The 22,360-nt window shown below is 43.2% G+C and overlaps 1 protein-coding gene across 3 annotated transcripts in view; it reads left to right on the top strand.

Annotated features, from left to right (window-relative positions):
- GFRA2 (GDNF family receptor alpha 2) overlaps positions 1–22,360 on the top strand; it is a 152,364-nt gene that overhangs the window by 113,872 nt on the left and 16,132 nt on the right. The window lies entirely within an intron of this gene.

Genomic DNA, 22,360 nt, shown 5'->3' with positions numbered 1-22,360 from the left:
ACAAAATTCCCACAAAACCGGTTGCCATCATGTCGGTTCTGACTCATAGAAACCTCAATTTTTCCAGAGTAGACAGACCTATACTCCATGGAATTTTCAGGGCTATGTTTGGGAGCAGATTTCCAAGCCTTTCTTCCAAGGCACTTCTGGGTGAGTATGTACCACACACTTTTCCTTTTATAGAAGATAAGCACTTAACCTGTTGTTCTACCCTGGGACTCTTGTAACACAAATAGCTTTATGCAGTAACAGCTGGTGCACACACTTGCCACACTGGAGACACGGTCTTCCAGGCTCGTGTCTCTCTGATGTCAAAGAGAGACCTATGCCTATCACTTGCTGTGGAGTTGGAGAGTAGAAAGAGAAGACATAATAAGATTCAAAGCTTAGGAGAAGTACCATGGGGGATCGATAAGGAGGTGGCCTTGTGTGTGCCTGCCAGGCGGAGCCTTCTCTGGCACGTGGGGACTGGTGTGTGTGTCAGCAGACTGGATGTAGAAGACACAGAGTATCTGAATTCTCTTCAGATGCCACACTCCATGCTTGACCTTAAGCTGACAGGTTGGAAACCCCCAGTTTATAGATTTTATTTTTTAAACTCCTTTTTTGTAAAACACTAACCTCAGCGAAGGGATAAGAAGGCAAAAGGGGGGGGGGCGGAAAAAAGCTGAGTTCAGCAGCTGCAGTTTGCTGTATTTTTTCATCTTGCATCAGCAACTTAAGACCACAAATAATCTGGTCTTACATGCTTCAGTGATGCTGTCGCTTAAGACTTTTCCTCCTCTCCAAAGGCAGTGCATTCCCGGGAGCCAACCATGCTCCCCACTCCCCTCAGCCTCTCTGGTTCAGGCTGCAGAAGGTGGGCGGCCAGGGCAGGGAGTCCACAGGGGAAGGAGGAGCACAGAGCAGGGAGCACAGGCCTGCGAGGGGCGGGTAATTATTTCTGAGTGGTTTCTGGAATCAGCTAAACATTTTCTTTTAACCAGTTCCCCGAGCCTCACATCCTTTGTTAGTTCAGGAAAAATGTCATTTATAATGGATGTTGCCTTGATAAATTGCTCCTGAGAAGCACAGCATTCTCATTAGTCTATATAATGAGAAAGACTCCTAGTGGTGGTGGTATAGCTGCCCAGACATTTGCCTGAAAGGGAAAATATTTGTCTGCACAGTTTGCTGTTAGAAGGCCTGAAATGGAGGTGGTGGGAAGGGGCTGGCAGCTCAGGTCTCCCCGAGGACTCTGTGGGCTCCAAGGATGTGTCCTCCCTCCAGTGTACTTGAGCACACCCCACCACACGCGGGCCTTCTGGCTTCCTGGTGGGCCTGGCTTTGGTGTGCAGGTTTCTCACCTCCTCTGCCCATACCAGCCTCTGCAGCCCCTGTTGTCACAGGGGCTTGTCTGCTGAGTGAGCTGAAGAGGAGAATTTGCATGCAATAGGACTGCTTTATTCTCTTTGTTATTAATCCTAAGGAAAAACATAACACTCCTTTATACAGTGAGTTATATTTTTCAGAAACACTTTGACGTATATGGGTTTCATTTAGTTGTGTGATATTATAGCCATCAAGGGCTAAGAAGGTGAAGCAACGTATCTAGGGTGTACAGTTTGTAGGCCGTGGATTTTGTGACCCAGATATGCTGTTTTATCACTGACTCCTTTCTGCTTGTTTGAGAATGGGCACTTTACCCGACCTTTCTCCACAGAGACCCATTTGATTCTCCTCTTTTGGTCCCCAAGGTACTTCTTCAAGTTAAGAGTGGTGCTTAAGGCCTTGTGTTAATTTTTGTAGCCCACTGGGGCCTCCTTGAGTGAATGGCTATTAACAGAGATAGCAAGGCTACTTTTCCAAGTTCCTATTAAGTGCCAGGCAGGATCTTAGGAAAAGACAGGAAAATATATCCCTTGCAGGGCATTTTTTTCAGACTAAGTTGTCCTGGAAATCCCTGAGCTCATGCTAATGCAACGTTGACATGTTTTGCTGCAATGCCAGCTAGCTAGAGATCTGCCTTTCATTTTCTTTTTCAAAGGGAGGTAATAGAATCATCTATTGTTAGGAGAGTTCTAGGATCATCTACTGATTAAAGGAAAGTGCTCTTGTTCATAAATATGGTCTCTCTCTCCATCCATCCATCCATCCATCCATCCATCCATCCATCCATCCATCCATCCATTCTTCCTTCTTTTCCTCTATCTCTTACTTTCTCTATTCAAATGGCTACTGAGTCCCTATTAGGTGCTTTACTGGGAACTGAGAATTCAAGCACGAATAGAAGTATTTATGTTTTGAAATAAAGCATAGTTTAATGGAATATCTATGATAAGAAAGAGTATAAATTTGGAGGTAGTGACTTAAGCACAAGCTTGAAAAGCATGTTCATATTAGAGCAGGGCGTTCCAAGGAGGTTGTCTGGAAGACAGGCCAGCTTTTGGAGAGTGGTCTAGAGGAAGTCTCAAGGAGGACCTGGCTGCAGAAGGCCTTTCTGACTGGAGGAGCAGCAGCACAGGGGAATGATACAGGAAACTGTATGGTTGGGGAGCTGTGCATTTGATACTGTTGTTAAGGCTTGAGGAGAGAGAGAGAAGGATACATGTGTGATGCAATGGCGTGATAGTGGTCACAGGGTCCTCATTATGGGTCAAGTCAAGGTACAAATGATGGGGCTGTAGAAACATGGTGGTCTTCCTATAGTGAGGTTGGTAGAGGGGTGGTCACCAGAGTCAGAAACTGGAAAGTCTGTGATCCCCTCATAGAAGCAAATGTTTATGAGTGCCTGTCCGAGGCACTTTACAGTAATCTCAGATCTCTTCCTAGAAACTCTAGTCTCCTTTGTATGGATGAGGATGGACAGTCTTAGAGGAGTTAAGTAACTTGCCCATAGTTATTCCAGTTGCACTTCTCAGAGGTGGGGTGTGAGCCAGGTGATTTGGTCCCAGGGATCTTGTTCTTTGCCGTGATGTTGTGGATCTCTGGTCAGCCTGCAGTTTAACCTAAACATTCATCTTTGGATTTTTTTTCCCCGCTGTATGTAATGTTCTAAGGATATCTGGTGGTATCTCATATTCTGTGTTGAACTGCTTACCAAAAAGTCAAGAGTTCAAATCCACCAGCTGCTTCTCAGGAGAAAGATGAGCAGCAGTCTCTGCTCATAAAAATGTCGAGCTTCAGAAACCCGTTGGGGGTGGGTGGGGGGGGGGTGGTTGCCATCAGTGGGAATGGACTCGGTGGCAGCAGGTTTGGTGCTGTGCTGCGTTCTGGGAAATGTGATCTGGTGTAAGAACTCGTCTGACTCTTTAACAGTATACCACGAGATAGGATTTGGAAGGATCGCAGAAGCCGAGAAACATTTTGTGGTGTTTGAAGACAGGGAAAGTGTTGGGAATGACAAAGATGGGAAGAGGTTTGGGTTGTTGAGTAGTAGACATTCTTCATAGTTGGCATTGGGAAGAACAAAGGAAGAATTGTTAGGTTGAAAGAACTAGTAAAATAAGACTTCAGGCATGATTGTTGTAGGTACTAATCATTGGTTTTAGAAGACAATTTACGAGGCCTCCTGACTGCAGACAGGACTTTGCCCTGGCATCCCAGGATTGCCTTCTGCTACCTCTGATTTGAGGAAGAGGGAGCTCTGGTGGCCTAATGGAAAAAGCTGGACTGGAATCCCAAAGGCACATGGTTCGGATCCATCAGCTTCTCCATGGCGGAAGGATGGGCACTTTCCTCCCAGTGACTAACTGCCTCTGAAAACCCACCTGGGGGTCAGCTATGGGTTGGTTCTGACTGATGGTATGTAACAACAACAAAAACAACTTGGAGCTTTTTACTCAGGAGGAGGAGGGGAGCTGGGGCAAGTCAGATCTGAGAAACCTAGCCTCATACCACCAGCAAGAACAATATCAGCATTCAGAGAAAGTTGAAAGAAATATATTTGCTGGCTGGCTACCTAGCTCAAGGCTAACCACACTCTTAACACAATAATAAGTCAATCCTCACTGAATAATTAAATAGAGAGCCTTCATAAGTATTGACTTAATGTGACAGCAAGTCTATAGTGACTCGGGGTTTGCTTATGTAAACACAATCTCTTGTTCAGCTTACTTAGCAGTTCAATGAAATAGAACAGTCCTTCAATTAAAATCAAATGATGCATACATTTAATTCCTTTCTCTTCATACTGGCTAATAATAGGTTTGGAACCTAGGTGAAGGGATTGGGGAAAAATTGGGGAAAGGGTATCGGCCCATCTGTCTGAGTATTTTTGGGAAAATCAAATGTGTTCAAAGGTATTCTCTTGAAGAAAGAAATGGCCTACATCCCCACCCCCACCCGGGCTGTGTGTGTGATCCCTATGGGCTTCGGTTGGCTTCAGCCATACTAAGATCCTCCCCGCCTCCCTCAAAGCCCTCCTGGGCCTGCTGCTGTGGTTTGCCTGTTGATCTCTTGGTGGTGGTCTGAGTGTAATTGATTACTTCTGGTCAGGTGGGGTTCAGTGGCTCTAACCACAATGCTCAAGTCGTTTCTTGTGAACACTCATGTGGCTTGCCTGAGTGGATCAGGGGATGCTGGGTGAGCTTCAGGCTGGATGGAAAATAATTATTTAACTTCAAAATGCTGGTGAGGGAAAGGAGTAAGGGCTTGGCAAAACAGAAAGCCAGGAAATAGTTGGAGCAGTGTGGTGGCGGGGAAAATCCTTTGGCTTTGGAGCTAGGATTTGAACCCAAGTCTCTTTGGAATTTGCTGCTTTTGAAATCTATGTTCCTGTTTCCTTGCCTCTAAAGGAATACCAAAATATGTGAGTCAGAGCTTCAAAATCCTTGCCTCCAAGGAGCAGTCTGGTTTCAACCTCTTCAGGGCAGACATGTTTGTTCTTTTTGCAGTCCATGGTATGTTCAATACTCTTTTCCAGCACCACAACTCAAAGACATCAGTTCTTCTGTCATCCTTATTTGTTGTCCAGCTCTCTGACGCATGGCAAGTAATTGTGAAGACATGGCCTGAGTCAGGCACACCTTAATCTCTAGACTAACATCATTGTTCTAGAATACCCTGGTGAGGTCCCTGACAGCAAGTTTTTCTAATGCAGTTCATCTTTTGATTTCATGTCTGCTGGTGGCAAGAGTGTTGATTGTGGAGCAAGCTGAAATTGTTAACAACGTCAATCTCTTCTCCATCTGTTAGAGTGCTGCTAATTGGCCTAGTGGTGAGAATCTTTGTTGATCTGATGCTGAGCTTGAGGTAATTTTATCATTAGGTATCTCATTTAACCCTTACAACAAACATCTGCGGTAAGGGTTGTTATTATTATCTTCATTTTCAGATGAAGAGCCTGTGGCCCTCTTGTGTTGTTATTCTTGTTACATGCTGTTCACTGTTGAGTCACTATGATTTACGGCAGCATCTTGCATCATCCCCACAAAATCTGGTATGTTCAAGTTCAAGCCTATTGTTGCAGCCACAGTATCAGTTCTTCTCATTGAGGGTGTTCCTCTCTTTCACTGATGCTCTACTTTCCCCAGCATAACTTCTTTCTCTGAGGACTGGAACCTCCTGACAACATGCCCAAAGTATGTGAAATGAAATTTCACCATCCTTGCCTCTAAGGAGCACCTTGCACCTTGGTTGTACTTACTCCAAGATAAAACATGTGGGTTCTTTTGACAGTCCATGGTATATACGATACTCTCTCGAGCACTACAATTCAAAGCTATCAATTCTTTAATCTTCCTTATTTACTGTCCAACTTTTTAATGCATCTGAAGTAATAGAAGATCCCATGGCTTGTGTCAGGTATGGCTGAGTCTTTACAAGGACATCTTTGACTTCAAAGGCGCTCTTGTCCAGTGCAGCCTCTTAGTTTTTTGATTGTTGCTGTCATGGAGGTTGATCATGGATCCAAGTAAAATGAAGTCATTGAGAGCTTCATGCTTTTCTCCATCTCATGATGCTGCTTGTTAGTCCAGTTGTGAGGATTCTTGCTGATGAGAGAGTGCTGTTTTGGGCTCTCAAATCAGAACTGACTCATAGCTGATCCTCTAGTAGGTTTTCAGTAGCACTAAGTCGCCTGGGAAGAGATTGCCCATTCTTCTCCTGTGGAGCCCCTAGTGGATTTGTACTTTTGGGATTGCAGTGCAGCTTCTTACATTAGGCCACCAGAGCTCCCTAGAGAGACTAGTGAACTCCAGAGAGAGACTAGAGAGGTTTGATGACTTGCTCAAGGTGACAGCTATCCAGTCAACGTGAATCCCATCAGATCTGTATGACTGGACATGGTTTCCAAAGGAAGGGCTTATAGGGTTCACAGTCTACTGTGTGAGGAGACCCACATATTTTTACTTGAAGCAGCTTCATTTGAAGTCTTTGTCATGTCCAGAAAAGTTTGGTGGTGATATCTCAGCATAGCACTGGGCCTTTCCTCCAGCCTGTTTGTTCTGAGCCATGGAAACATCCGATGAGTGAGGAATCTGTTTTCCTTTGAGGTGGTGGCTTTTCTCCTTAAGCCTCTTTGTCTTGAGACAGAGAGAATTGGTTGCATTTGCAGATGCTCCTGAACCAATGAGTTCTAGAATTGTAGTGTGTTACATTTATAGTTTTGGAAAACCAATGGTGAGTTGCCGTGAGTCCAAATAGTCGACAACAGTAGGCTTGGTTCTAGCTTCTGAATCAAAAATATTTTCTCTAATCAAAGGCTTAGGAATTCATTGTTTATAATAATTTTGGATTCCTGAAGCCTAGTTCAATTAAACTTAAAAAAAATAATTCCAATCTTAAAGCAACTCTATTAAAAAGGAACATAATGAACAGTGAATTGTATTAACATCTTTTGAAATTTACTTCTGAGTCCCATTTGTTTTATATACGAACATTTTCTTTGTAACCAAGGTGCATACATTGTACTGCCTTCTGTTATTTTATCCCTTAATGTGATTATGTTTGCATTTTCATATACTGAAATAACGCATTTTCATATACTGAAATAACGTATGTCCTTGCCATTTTTAATTGCTCTCTGAGGTACTAAACTCCACTGGAGCCATTCCTTTATAGTTGGGATAAGCAAAGAGTCTGAGGCTGTGTCTGTCTTCATGAATCGTATCATCGTAGTTACTATCACTATCTTCCTGCTGACTGGCTCTTCTGCATGAACTCGACCCTCTGTGATTTGATTTCGTGTGTGTCTTTTTGGCTCGCCTATAATGTGAGTAGATAAGATCATGTGTAGTCAGAGAGGGAAGCTAAGTAGTAGGCAAGGGGTTTTGTTTTAAATGGCAGAGCTTAAGAAAAATTAGTAAAAGGAATATTTTGACTTTCAGGATCAAACGTAGAAAGGGCAGGAGCGTGTCCAAGGCTCAACTACAAATGAGATTTCCTCTTTGCTTCCTTGTCTCTTGTTTCTGCCACTCTTTGCAGACTAGCTGCATGTTTATTTTTATTGTGACCATAAAGTCAGTACTACAGTCCCAGTATATCTGCCTGATACCCGAGGTGTTTCATAAGCAGGAAGAAAACAGTGCTGTTCTTTCCCTGTCCATTAGGGCTTAGAGGAGGGCCCTGAATGGCCTAGTTTATGTTGTTAACTTACCCTTCAACTAGTCATTGTGACCAGGAGAATATGGTTCTGTGATTGGTCTGATTGTGTCATGTGATCAAGGCTGACAACAGAACACTTAACAAATCTGTCTTGGGTGAAAACAGCCAGAATGCTCCTTAGAAGCAAGGGTGGCATGACTTTTTCTGTGTACTTTGGCCATGTTATGAAAAGAGACCATTCCCTAGAGAAGGATATCATATTTGGAAAAATAGAGGGAGGCTGAGAGGGAGGAGGACTCTTAACAAGATAGATTAGCTTCAGCACTAGCCTCAGATTACTGTGAAGATGGTGCAGGACCACACAGTGTTTTGCTCTTTTGTAAACAGGGTTAATATGAGTTGCAGCCGATGGCATGGTTCCTTTTAAGAAAAGGAACACTTGGTGAGGGGAAGAGAAACCTCTCTCCCTCTCTGTGCCTATCACTATCTACTGTACAGTTAAAGAATAAAAAGAAAGAATGAAGGAAGCTGAATTGATACTTGATTTCAAGGACAACTGAGAGTACTCACCTGAAAGAGGCAGGAAAGAGTGGAGGACCGGGCTGTCCACAGTGAGCCCTGGATGGGTGGCCATGTGGGTGAAATCCATTTCCCTCTTTCTCATTGTCACATAACATTGAACCCACTTAACTAAGCCTTGCGCTGCTGGAGGGGACCTCAGAAAGCCATTCCACAGACACTTGGGTCTATTAAAGCTATTTTCTCTGTATTTCCATAAATTGTCTGTGAAGGCCATCATGAGTAATTTGTACTTCTTGGGAGCTCTTTTTCCCCTCCATGAAATTTTTGAGTGGCCCTGTTGATTTGCACCCGGCAGGGCTGGTAGCTGCCCTCAAAAGTCACTGTTAGCTGTGTGGGTGGTGGCAGCCCAGAGTGGGAGGGAAGACCCCACCCTTATTGGCAGGTATCTGCCCTGATGTGGGGTATGTGATCTGATCTCTCTGAGCTGTAGTGTACTCATCATGGACAATAGCTACTTTGTGTGTATATAAAGTTAAATGAGACAGCAGCATCTGACACATAATAGGTCCTCAACCAATGCTGGCTTCCTTTCCACCTTCCTCTAGTCCTACAGCCATTAAGAATTCTATCTTCTCCATGACAGCGTCACAGCATCACAGGTATAGCCTGATAAGAGGAAACTTTGAGACATTTATAAGCACTTCAGGCCAACAAACTATGCAGTATCCAGCTTAGGAAAGTTTGCAATTCTTTAGGGGAAATCTCATTTTTAAGAAATTTAGCTCAGGCTAATTGTGGCATCAAGATCAGAGGAAGACTCATCAACATTATGCAGATGACACAACCTTGCTTACTGAAAGTGAGGAGGACTTGAAGCACTTTCTGCTGAAGATCAAAGACTACACAGCCTTTATACAGATTATATCTCAACATCAAGAACACAACAATCCTCACCACTGGCAACATCGTGATACATGGAGAAAAAAAAATTGAAATTGTCAACAACTTCGTCCACTTAGATCTGCAGTCAATGCCTTTGATACCCACAATCAGGAAATCAGGAGATGTATTTCATTGGGCAAGTCTGTTGTAAGGGCCTCATCAAAATTACAGAGAAGTGGTGATGTCAGTTTGAACACTAAGGTGCACCTGATTTAGGCTGTGGTCTTTTCAATCACTTGCTGTGCATCTGAGAGCTGGATAATGAATAAGGACGATAGAAGAAGAAGAATTGATATCTTTGAACTGCTGTGTTAGAGAGGAGTGCTGAGTGCCCCATGGAATGCCAAAAGAACAAACAGATATGTCTTGGAGAAAGTGCAGCCAGAATGCTCTTAGGAGACAACGATTGCAAAACTTTGTCTCATATACTTTGGGCATATTGCTAGGAGAGGCTATTCCTGGGAGAGGGCATCATGCTTGGAAAGGGAGAGGGTCAGCGCAAGAGAGGAAGATCCTCAACCAGTTGGGTAGACAGAGTGACTGAAGCAATGGGTTCAGGTGTGTTAGAGATGATGAAGGAGGCACAGCATAGGGCAGGGGTTCAGATCTGTTGTTCATACGTTCAATATGAGAAGTACTCAACGCCATGGCATCTAACAAAAAGATGCGTTTGGGAAATTGTTTATGACCGGGAAAAGTGGAAGATCTCATTGATAACATGTGTTTATGCTTTCAAAGTGAGGCTCTGAGACACATGCATTCAAGTATAATCATGCATCTGTGTGAGTACATACATGTGTGCTTATACAAGTATAGCCTTTATAGCCGTGAGCTTTCTTGGGCTATAGCCTGAAGATTTGTGTTCTTTGTATCGATAAGCCAGCTGTGTAGTAGGATTATGTAAAGCTGAGATAGACTGAGACCTCAAGGATAGCTGTCGATCCAGTGCTGAAGTCTGTTCAATTGCTATACCACTTTAGCAACAATCCATGCAAAGGTCTTCAAATTGAGTGTGCCTCAGAATCACCTGGGGGGCTTGTTAAAGCATCACCGCTGAGCCCCAGTCCTCAAGTTTCAGAGCTTGTTAGTCTAGGTAGGTCCTGGAGAGTCTGTACTTTTAATGGGTACCCAGTTGATGCTGAAGCTATTGGTCTGTAGCTCACACCTTGAGAGACACTGGTCCTCCATCTTGTTGACTTAAGAAGTCTGACTTCCTAACCTGGATAATTTACGCATGTGTAGGTTGATCTCTGAACACCTTACTTTGAGTCTTTTCCCTTTTGCTTGGTGTACATTGGTACTGAGTGAATTATATCTTCTCAACATTATGTGTTAACTCAGCTGGACTGTGATATTCAATGCCTTGCAGCTATGTAATGCTCTAACTTGGTCATTGGGATCAGTCAATCAGTTATAGCATGGGTTTAGCATGGCATGGTAGCAGAGGAGTTTCCCTTGAGTGTAGCCTGCACCAGTTTTTATCTTACAATTGACAGAAGGACAGAAGTGAGCAAGAGAGATGGGTGTATTAATACCAAGAAAGAAGAGCCAGGAGTGGAGTGTGTCCTTTGGACCAGCTCTCTGCACTGAGAACCTCTGAGACCCAGGGAGAAACTGATGCCAAGGCACTTAGAGTCCTCCAAGGAACACCAGGCCCACAGATGCTTAAAGGAGATAAGGACTTTTCCCCAAAACTCTGAACTGATGGAGAGAGCCTTACCCTAGATCTGGTGCCTTGAATTTGGACTTCAAGCTTCCTAAATGGTGAGAAAATAAATTTTTGTTTGCTAAAGCGAACCTAATACGAAACCTATACTTGGGCCAGGAGGCAGTTGTAAGAACAGAGCAAGGGAACACTGCAGGGTTCAAAATTGGGAAGGGTGTACGCCAGGGATGCAGCCTATCTCCATACCTTTTCAACCTATATGCAGAACAGATTATCCGGGAGGCTGGGCTCCATGAGGAGAAATGTGGGGTCAAGATTGGTGGACAATTTATCAACAACCTGCGTTATGTGGATGACACAACCCTGCTTGCTGAAACTGAGGAGGACCTGAAGCACCTGCTGCAGAGGGTCGAGGACTGTAGCCTTCAATATGGATTGAGGTTCAATGTCAAGAAGACAAAGATTCTTACCACTGGGCCAATTGGAAGCATTAGGATGGATGGTGAAGAGACTGAGATTGTCCACAGCTTTAGTTTGCTTGGCTCCACAGTCAACACTCTTGGCACCAGTAGCCAGGAAATTAAAAGGCGCATTGCCATGGGAAAGTCTGCTGTTAGGGACCTCTCCAAAGTACTGAAGAGCAATGGTGTCTCTCTGGAGACTAAGGTGCGTCTGATACAGGCCATGGTCTTCGCAATCACTTGTTATGCATCAGAGAGTTGGACAATGACCAAGGAGGATAGAAGGAGAATTGATGCCTTTGAGCTAGAGTACTGAGAATACCATGCACTGCTAGGAAAACAAACAGATTTGTCCTGGAAAGGGTTAAACCGGGTGGCTCCTTGGAGGCAAGGATTCTGAGGCTCTGTCTAACATACTTTGGACATGTTGTAAGGAGGGACAGGTCCTTGGAGAGGGACATCATGTTTGGGAGGGTGGAGGGACAGCGCAGGAGGGGAAGGCCCTCTATGAGGTGGATTGGTTCAGGGACTGGGGTAATCGGGATAGGAGTGTCAGAGACAGTGTGATTGGCACAAGACAGAGCAGAGTTTAGGGCTGTTGTACATAGGGTCGCTATGAGTCGCAAGCGACTCAACGGCACATAACAACAACAACAACACCAAAGCCATTCACTGGTGGGATTTCCGTTATAGCAGCCATGATAACCGGGTCACACATGTCCCTATCAAAAATAGGGCTGCTGGATTTAGCAACTAAAATTAGTCTGCCCGGTTAAATTAGAATTTCATATAATGAAACTTTTTTTTAAGTGCAAACCAAACCCTATTGTCATGTAGTAAATCCTGATTCTTAATGATCCTGTGGGATGGAGTAGAACTGGCCCATAGGGTTTATGGAAGCAGACTGTCAGATCTTTCATATGTGGAGTGGCTTATGGCTTCAAACTCCCAACCTTTTATTTAGTAGTCAAGCACATAACCATTTTGCTACCAAGCCTCTTATTTTGAACATACACTATGTAGGAACCCTGTTGGCATAGTGCATACCTTACCGAGTGCATAACTTATTGACCTAAATAAAGATCAATGGTTTGAAGCCACTAGCCACTTCTCCAGAGGATGGCCATTCTCCACCTGTAAAGATTCATGACCTCAGAAACCCGAGGGAGGACCACTCGTGTTTGAACACAATGTGACAACCGCGGGTTTGCTTTTCTTTTTCTTTCCTTTATTTTATTTTTTTTTTGGTTTGTTTTTATACTAACTTGTGTTTGCTGAACATGATTAATGTTACTGAACTGTACGTGGAAGATTGTTGAAATGGCAAATGTTCCGTTAACTGTCTATTTACCACGATAAAAAGTATTTTGTGTGTTGTTTGTCTGAAATTCAAATGTAACTGGATGTCCGGTATTTAATCTGGTAACCCTATCATCAAACTGGAGATTATCCTCCCTCCCCCGCTGCTTTCCCTTGATTGAATAGGCTGCAGCTGCCGATGCAACAAGCCCAGAGAGGGTTTGTGTTTTTCGGACAAATCCACCTGCTGCCTTGAGCTCATTTGGCGCTCTTCAGTGGTTCTCCAGCCGAAATGGATTTGGCTTGTGTTCATTTTACTTCTCTCGCTGACTCTGTTTTTCTGTCAACTATGTCTATATATCTGTCTGTCTCTCTCATGCTTCCTTTTAAGCCATCTCTCTAATGGCAGCTCTCAGAGGCAGAAGGTTGAGACGTGATGGGGTTGATCTAGGGAGAGTCTGTTCCTGGTGTGAAGAATCGAGTCCAGGAGACCAGGGAACTCACTCTATATGCAGGGGGAAATGACATCTGGCCCAGAGTTTATGTAGAGATTACCAGCTGGATTGTCATGTATTATGAAAAGGAGAACATTTGCCTTGGAGAATGCTACCTACCAGGGCTGGAGTGCCTGCATGACTGGTTCATGTCGTGGCTGGAGTTGGAGCTTGTGACGGGCTTGAAGGACATTGATACCACTTGGTTCCTGATGCTGACAGAGGGAGTCCACAGCCATGGACTTTTATCGTGTATTGAGGGGCGGAGAGAAGCCTGAGCAATCAGAGGCCTCCTGGTGACTTGGACATGACATCCTCCTAAATGGCCCCATTTGTCACGTTTGCCTGCCAAGGCCGCCTTGATGCTGCAACGGAGAAATGGAAGAACAGAAGGTGTAGCTGCTTGTCTTCCCTTCACCCTTCCTCTCTGTTGTCTGCTGGTCTCGGGCCAACCTCCTCCCCCTCCCTGTGCTCTGAATAGAACCCCTCTCCTGAGGCCCTGGCACTGATAGGACCTGCTGTTAAAGGAAGTAGGCCACAACTGAGATGGCGCTTTACCTGCCAGTCACCGCTGGGCCTGGCAAAGGGGCCCTGGGAATACTGCTTTCGAAGGTCTGTGCCTCTGTCCCCATGTTCTCTGTGATGCATGGAGAGGACAGTGGGGTACGGTCATCGTTTGCTTGGGGCCACAACACTCACCCCTGAATCTGACAGTTAGGGAGAAGGAAAGGAAGCCATCTCTCCTTGACATAGTCGTATGGCCCTGTGTGGATCCAGACTCATATGAGCAGGACAAATTGACACTGTTTTCCTTGCAGTATCAGACACCAGGGAACGTTGTTGCTTGATTGTGTGCACAGATGGTAGGCATGGGGTGTAAGATGAGAAGTCTTTCTAAAAAAATAAAAAATGGCAGATAAGGATGATGCCTTCTTGTGTCTAAAGTTTCCCATCCCTCACAGCCAGTCAGGCTTTCTCCTCGTCACGTTCCTGTGAAGGAGATAGACTGGTGCAGCCCTCCCCATCTGATGACTGGGGACACTGAGCCCGGAGACATGGCAGACTTGCTGCAGGTTGTGTGGTCAGTGGACAAAACAGAGTAGATCTGTCTGACCACTTTATGACCTGGTTGCAGCTGCTCCCCTCCCCTCAGCCCTGAGGATCCCGCTGGCCACCTCCACCTGGCTGCTGAACCCTTTCACTTTCGGTTTTCTGACCTGTTTCCTCACCCCTCACTTCTCCATATTGCCTTGCCTTTCTTTGTAGCTCGTTAGGTAAATGTCTAGGAATCTGTAAATGGTTTTTGCAGCAGTAAACTCTCTACTCCCCATCCACTCTCAATCTTTGTCCAGCATGTGAGGCTGATGATTGTTTGGGAGACTTGATGGATAGTGTGTCCCGTCAAGAACCTCAGAGTCCCCAGTGTCCAGTGACTGAAGATTAAGCCTGTAGAAGGGAACAAACTTCCCTGGACACTGAGCCTAGAGTCATAGGGGAATCTTCCAACACCTGCAGATGGAGTCAAGTCCTCTCTCTCAAGACCACTGCAGTAGATGGTGGGCGCTTCTCAGACACTTAAGCCTGTGGTGGTTTTTCAGTTATGTTGTGAGCTCTGGGGTGGCAGGCACACTGCTCTGCCCTAGCCCCTGGGGTTTCCTTTTGGCTTTGCATTGACACACATGCCATGCCTATCTTTGATCTGTCAGCTACACAGCTCAATATGTTTGAGGAATGAATGAGTGAGAACCCAACCCATGTCCTTACCCCAGAGAAACTGGAGGATATGAATGAAGAAATAAGAGTCTGCCACTCCAGGGGCATATATTTCAGTTGGAGAAGCCAAACAGAGTAGAGTTTTTGTGTAATGGGCCTTTGAGCAGTGTGAGAGGGGGCAGCCATATATGTGATCACCTGGCACTGCAATTGACTTCCACTTTTCAACTAAGAGAATTTAGAAATTCTTGAGGGAGAAGATATTTTGATTTGTGGTGTTTCATATAATCTCTCTGCCTCTTTGCCTCATAATGTGCAGAAGTGAACTTCTGGATTTTTGCTCTTTGTGTGCAGCTCTCCTCAGTGTGGGGTCTGAGTATGTATATATGCCCTTAGCTCTTTCTGGAGGTAGACAGTTGGCTAAAGTGAACAAAGAAGGTTCTGGAAGTATTTAGAATTTTTCCCTGTGTGTAGGTGCATGCATCTGCAGCACCTCAGTCTTAGACTCTCTCAGTGTACCTCTCAGGTCTCTGGAGATATGAGAATGTAGCAGACTCCCCATCTAATATCCCTTTCCCCACATCTTCTCAATTACTGAATGAATCTTGGTCCTTCTGCTTTCTCTTCTTCACGCATGGGAGGCTAGGTTGTCTAGTAAGCAGGATGCTGGCTAATGTCATATAAGACCAAGTTTCAGTCCATAGAGGGTGAAGGCTTGATTGAAAGCACTGCTTTTCTCTGGTTTAGAGGAGAGAAGAGAGAAGGTGTATGTATGACCTGAAGAGAAACAACACAGAAAACAACTGCTTCCATGTGTTTTATCCTAACTCATGGAAGCCTTATAGGACAGAGGAGAACTGTCCCTATGATTTTCTAGGCTGGGCTCATTTTGGAAGCACTTTGCTACATCTTTCTTCTGAGAAGCAACTGAAAGAAAGGTGGATGCTAAGTGGAGATTTCCATCTATTTTCTATGGAAGGCAAAATTAATTTTACAGAGGTGTGGGATATTGTCTCTAGAAAGACTTAAGATCCTCTACTCATAGTCCTTCACCACTTGTCTGCCAGTTTGCTTAACTGAGATAGCTTACATGTTGCTGTGATTCTGAGAGATAGGCCATTGGCATCTCAAATACCAGCAGGATTACCCATGGTGGAAAGATTTCAGCAGAGTTTCCAGACTTAGAAAGCAGGGCTGGCAATACACTTCTGAAATAATAGGCCTTCAAACACCCAAAGAATGGAGAAGAGTGTTGTTTGATACAGTGCCAGGAGACGAACCTCTCTGCTTGTAAGGCATTCAAAATATGACCAGGGGAGAGCTGCCTCTTCAAAGGCAAGTCTACCTCAATGACCCAGATGGAGTAAAACCTATAACCAATAAAGGAACTTCATTTGCTAATATGGCAAGACTCGAATTGAGGAAACAGCTGCAAACCTCCAGTAATAACTGGAACATGGGATGTTGAATCTAGGAAAATGAGAAGTTGTCAAAAACGAAACGGAATACAGAAAAATTGATGTCCTCACCGTAAGTGAGCTGATATGGATTGGTATTGGTCTCTTCGAATCAGACAATCTACTATGCTGGGAATGGCAACTTGAAGAGAAATGGTGTCACATTTATCATGAAAAAGAACATTTAAAATTTTATCATGAATTACAGTGTTAATGATGGGATGATATCCCTACATATACAAGGAATACCTGTTGATACAATTATTCAAATATAGCACCAAACACTAAAACCAACAATGAAGAAATTGAGGGTTTCTACTAACATCTGCAGACTGAGATTGATAGAATTTGTAGTCAAGGTGAATAAAGAATAATTGGTGAATAGAATGCAAAAACTGGAAACAGAGAAGAACTGGTAGGTATAAAATATGATCTCTGTGACAGAAATGATGCCAATGAACAAGGTAGAATTTTGTATACTGAACGATTTAATAATTGAAAATACCTTTTTAAAAACTATAAGTGGCAACCATACACATGGACCTCACCTAATGGAGACACAGGAATAAAATTGACTGCATCTGTGGAAAAGCTAAATATCAGCTGTCAGAACAAGGTCAAAGCTAAACAGATCATAAATTGCTCAAATTGCAAGTTGAAATTGAAGCTGAAGAAAATGAAAACAAAGTCTCTAAAACTAAAATATAGTCTTGAGTTTATCCTACCTGAATTAAAAATCAAAACAAAAAACACCTCAAGAGCTGATTTGATGCACTGAATAACTAACAACCAGACAAGTTGTGAGGTGACTACATCTTCTCTGGCATCTATTTTGGATTTTTCTTTCTATTTAATGACTTTTTGCCTTTTTTTTTTTAGTTTAATAATTTCATTACTAAAAAAAAACAAGAGAAAAAGCAAAAGGCCATTAAAAAGAGAGGAAAGAAAGAAAAAGAGAAAAAAAAATAAAAATAGATGTTAGGGGATACTCTAAGACTTGCTCTTGAACATAGAGAAGTTAAAGTAAAAAAGGAAAATTGATGAAATAAAAGAACAGAATGGAACAAAGGGCATTTTGCAAAGACAAAACAAATACCTATAACAAAATGTGCAAAGATCTGGAGTTAGAAAACCAAAGAGGAAGAACATACTCAGTATCTCTTAAGTTGAAAGAATTGGAGTAACATTTCAAGCTCTGAATCGCAATTCTGAAGGATTCTGTAAGTAAAAGAATGACACAGGAAGGATCAAAAGAAGATAGAATACATATTGTCACTGTACCAAAAAAGAATTGGTTGATGCTCAATTATTTTAGGAAATTGCATATGATTAGTACCGAAGGAAGAAATCCAAGCTGCACTGAAGGCAGTGACTAAAAATAAGGTTCTGGGAATTGTTGAGATGTAATTGAGGTGTTTGAGCAAATGGATACAGCTCTGGACTTGCTCGCTTATCTACACTATGATATTTATGTGACAACTACTTGGCCAACTGATGTGAAGGGATCCATACTGGTACTCATCCCAAAAGGAAAAAAAAGACTCAACAGAATGTGAAAATTATAAAACAATATCATTATTGTGTGCTGCCGAGTTGCTTGCGACTCATAGTGACCCTTTGCACAATAGCCTGGAACCCTAACCTATCCTGAGCCAATCTCACCGTCTTTGAAACATCTACCCCCATTATTCTAGTTGCTGTGTCAATCCGTCTTCTCCAGTCTCTTCCTCTTTTGTGCTGTTCCACCATCCTTCCAAGCATGATTTCATTCTTCAAGGGCTGGTCCCTCCTGCCAGCATGCCCAAAGTATGTCAGCTGGAGTTTCACAATCCTTTCTTCCTCCAAGGAGCAACTGGACTTTACTGTCTCCAGTCCAAAGCTGTTTATTCTCTTGGCAGGCCATTGTATGTTCAGTACTCTTCTCTTGCACCACAACTTAAAGGCATTGATTCTTCTTCTGTCATCATTAGTCATTGTTCAGCTCCCAGATGCAGAGCAAGTAATTGTGAAGACTATGGCCTGGACCAGGCACACCTTATTATCTAGAATGATATCCTTGCTCTTTAGCACTCTGGAGAGATCCTTGATGGCAGACTTTCCCAATGCAACTCGTCTTTTGACTTCCTGACAGCTGGAGCCAAGAGTGTTGATTGTAGAACTAAGGAAGCTGAAATTGTTAACAATATTAATATTTTCTCCAGCTATCACCACTGGCCCAGTTGTGAAAATCTTTGTCTTGTTGATGTTGAGGTTCAATCCATTTTGAAGAATGCAGTCTTTGACCTTCTATAGCGAACACTTAATGCCTTCCTCAGTTTGTGCAAATAAGAAAGTTGCTGTTAAATGTAAAATCTTGCTGAAGATAATGCACAAATGACTAGAGCAGCACATGAATAGAGAACTTCCAGATAGACAAGCTGGTTTCAGAATAGGCTCTGGAAGAAAATATATCATAGAATACATCAAATGGATCTTGGCTAAAGGCAAAGAATAGCAGGGGTGATAAGTTTGCTTGTTTTTTAATAGACTGTATAAAAGTTCAAATTGTCTTCCTGTCAAACATTCTTCTAGGTGGTATAGCACTGGTCTGTGCGTTGCTGTACAGAGGTAACTCGTGGTTGCTGTGATGCTGAAGCCTGTGACAGTGATGTGCCAATCGTGGTAATGGGCACCCATGGTGGACAGTGTTGGCTGGAGCTTCCCGACTAAATCAAGCCTGGAAGCAGGAGCGGCATCCACTTCCAAAATGACTTGCCTCTGGAAACTCTATGTACGAACAGTGCTCAGGCTGTTCGTTCATAGGGTTGCTATGAGTCATCTACAACTCGACGGCATTAAACAACAACAACAACATATAAAGGTATTCAGCTGTGTGGATAATAGTCAATTATGAGTAACACTGAGATGAATGGAAATTCATGAACCCTAAATTGTTTTTGTGTGGAACTTGTGTGTGAACCAAGAAGCAGTTGTTAAGTTATTCACAATTTGCATCAGGCTTGTATCCTTTCTCTACACTTATTCAATATGTTTGCTGAGCAAATAATCTGAGAAGTTTGACTATATGAAGAAGATATGGCTTCAGGATTATAGGGAGATATCAATAACCTGAATTATATACCTGACAAAACCTTGCTTACAGAAAGTTGAAAACTTGAAGCATTTGTAGAAGAAGATCAAAGACTGTAGCTTTCAGCATGGATTACAGTTCAACATCAAGAGAACAAAAAAATCTTCACGACTAGACCAATATGTACCATCATGATAGCTGGAAAAAGATTTGGGTTGTCAAGGATATCTTTCTTTTTTAAATCCACAATCAATATCCCTAGAAGTAAAAGTAAATAAAACAAGTGATATGTTGCACTGGGCAAACCTGCTGTCAAGGACCTCCTTAAAGTGCTAAAATCCAAGGATATCAATTTGAAGATTATTGTGCATCTGATCCAAGCCATAGTGTTTTCAGTTGCTTTCTAAGTATATGAAATGAATAAAGATAATGTATAATGAGTAAGAAGAACTGAAGGAGAATTGATGCCTTTGAATTAATTGGTGGTGTTGGCAGAGAGTGTTGTTGAAAGAACAGCCAGGGTGTCCTGCAAGGCAAGAATGGGGAAACTTGATTTCATATAGTTTGGATAGATTATCTAGAGGATCAATCCTTGGGAAAGGGCATCATGTTTGGAACAATGAAGGGGAGAGGAGGACCGTCAAAGAGGTCTAATTGACCAGTGACTCTTACGGTGGAATTACACACAGAAGAGATGGTGAAGATGGCACATGATTGGCCAAGATTTTGATACATGGTGTCTCTGTGAATTAGAGTCAATTTAATGGCTCTTACCTCTGGTGGCCTAGGGCAATCCCAAAGGCATGCAGTTCTAATCTACTAGCTGCTCTGAGGAAGAAAGATGCATGATCTCCTCCCATGTTATTGACTGTCTCTGAAAACCCACTGGAGGGTCAGCTATGGGTCACTTCTGACTCAATGGAACACAACTACAACAACTAACTACAGCAATACTTGTATCTGACCTAGGAATAGTGGGACCTGGCAGAAAGGACATCTGTCTTATTGGAAATCTTGAATTTGATTCCTAAATCCACTGCTGAATAGCCCTGCTCTTGGAATGGTCTTTAGCTAAGGTTCAACTTCTTCATCTGTATAGTGTTGATATTAAGGATATGGAATAATAACAGCCTATTAAGTATCATAGAATTGTTTACAGGATAAAAGATCAAAGATGCAAGTGAAAGTGCCTTTTATCTTCTAAACAAAGAGAACTTTTTATTCATTTGATCAATAGGACCATTGTATATCAGAATATCAAGTGTCTCTCCGGGATCACCTGGCGAGTTATGGGCAGAGCTAAATTGAGACACCTCATCTCTTGATTCTTAGTTTATAGCTTGTGGTCCTGTATCTCGTGCACCTCACAACTTTCAAAGGCTGAAGAGGGCGTGGACACATGAGGTCCCCTTGGAGTGGTTTCCCTCCAATGAGTTTTCTCTCTACTACAGATCTCCCTCCGTTACCTACGACTGTGGGCTTCCAAGCAGCCATCACTTTTTTGATGGTAGGGGATAAAATAGGGGTCTGTTGGGGCACACTGCAGAGGCTTTCCCTCCTGATTGCTTGTGCCTGTTTGTGGCATTCTTTTCTCGGCAGACACCGACTTCCTTCACTCTCTCATCTCTCAAGCTCTCCCAGCCCCTCTCAATCTCTTATCTCTCTTTGTGTTCTCTCTCTGATCTCTCTAAATGTGTTGCTGTATATGTCCTTTTGTTTTGGTTTTATGGAAAAGGGGTAAAGAAAACATTATTTTAGTTGTGATAAAACTAATCATTATTTAGTTATTATAAAATTAGGAATTATTATAGTTTCTCTAGTCTTTTGGAGAAATTTGCCTTCTTTGCCCAAGTAAGAAGCCTTACTTTTTTTTTTATTTTTTACTTCTCTTACTTTTTCTCCTGGCAGAGAGTTGCAGTTAGTATACCAGCAGTTAGGACCGATTGTGAGTAGATTGGTCATTTTATTCTGGTGAGTGGATTTGGTCAGTCTTCTATACAAATAGGGTGTGTGAAATATGACCAGTAAGAGCCATCTGCCCATACAAACAGCAGTCCTGTAGACGTTGAGGGAGACCCTACTTCCATCAAGAAAACCCTGGAGTACCGTGTGTTCTTTGGATTTGTGGTCCCTGTGCTGAAAACCTTCTGGACCCAGGAGCCATAGAGAGCTGTAGCACTGGAGTTGGTATAAAATGGTGATGCTTAAAGCAGTGGCAAGCACAACAGAGTCCAGCAGCAGAAAAGTGGTGGCAGTAGAACCAGGAAGTTGGAATAAAAGATATGATGGGCTTTCTGGTTCTTAGGATAAGACAGCTGCAGTGAGTTTGCTGATCACGGGAGCAAGAGAGCACCTGTGCGGAGGTCTTTTGGGGAGTGGGGTGCCTCCAGGAATATGTAGGCAGAACGTAAGCTGCTTGCCAACCCACAGAGTGAGAGAAAAGGAAGACTTCAGGCAAGGAACTTGCTTGTCTATTGAGATGGGTCTGGACACTTGCTGGTGAGCACGAAAGGGCTGTAGCACTCACTTGAGCAGGGCAGGGGCTGAGAGGAATACACTCGGACTACCAAAAGAACAAATATGTCTTGGAAAAAGTGCAGCTAGAATGCTCTTTAAAGGCAAGGACGATGAAGCTTCATCTCACCTACCTTGGGCATGTTGTTAGAAGAGGCTAATTTTTGGAAAGGGGAATTATGCTTGAAAGGGGGAGGAGGATCGCTGAAGGAGAGAAATCTTTAACGAGATAGATTAACATAGTGACTGCAGCAATGGGCTCAAGTGTGTCAGAGATGATGAGATGGCACAGGATAGGACAGGGTTCAGAGTGGTTGTTCATATTGTACTCGACATGATGTCACTTAACAACAACAACATCAGACTCAGAAGAAAGTAGAGAGTGCCATAGGATTGGTGTTGTGACTGGTAAAGACTAGATGGTGGGAGTGAGTATATCTATCCTCAAAGGACTCAGCCTTGGATTGACCCAGAGGGTGATTTTCATTTCCTTAGGAGTTAGATGAGGTCTGATACTACCCCATCACATTATACTCCTGTCTACCTCTCACTTTTTCAAATGAGGCAAAGGTCCAATGGAGAATTAGGGGGAGACTTTGGGGTGAACTTTGGAAGTATCTACCATGAGTGAAGCCTATAGGGTCCTTGAGTTGTATACTCTCATTGCATCTTTATAGTGTGGAAATGGCACAAGCATG

This window comes from Elephantulus edwardii, unplaced genomic scaffold, assembly GCF_000299155.1.
Source record: "Elephantulus edwardii isolate Elephantulus edwardi_28Jun2011 unplaced genomic scaffold, EleEdw1.0 scaffold00038, whole genome shotgun sequence".
Lineage (NCBI taxonomy): Eukaryota > Metazoa > Chordata > Mammalia > Macroscelidea > Macroscelididae > Elephantulus > Elephantulus edwardii.
This window is presented reverse-complemented; position numbering and strand designations above follow the sequence as displayed.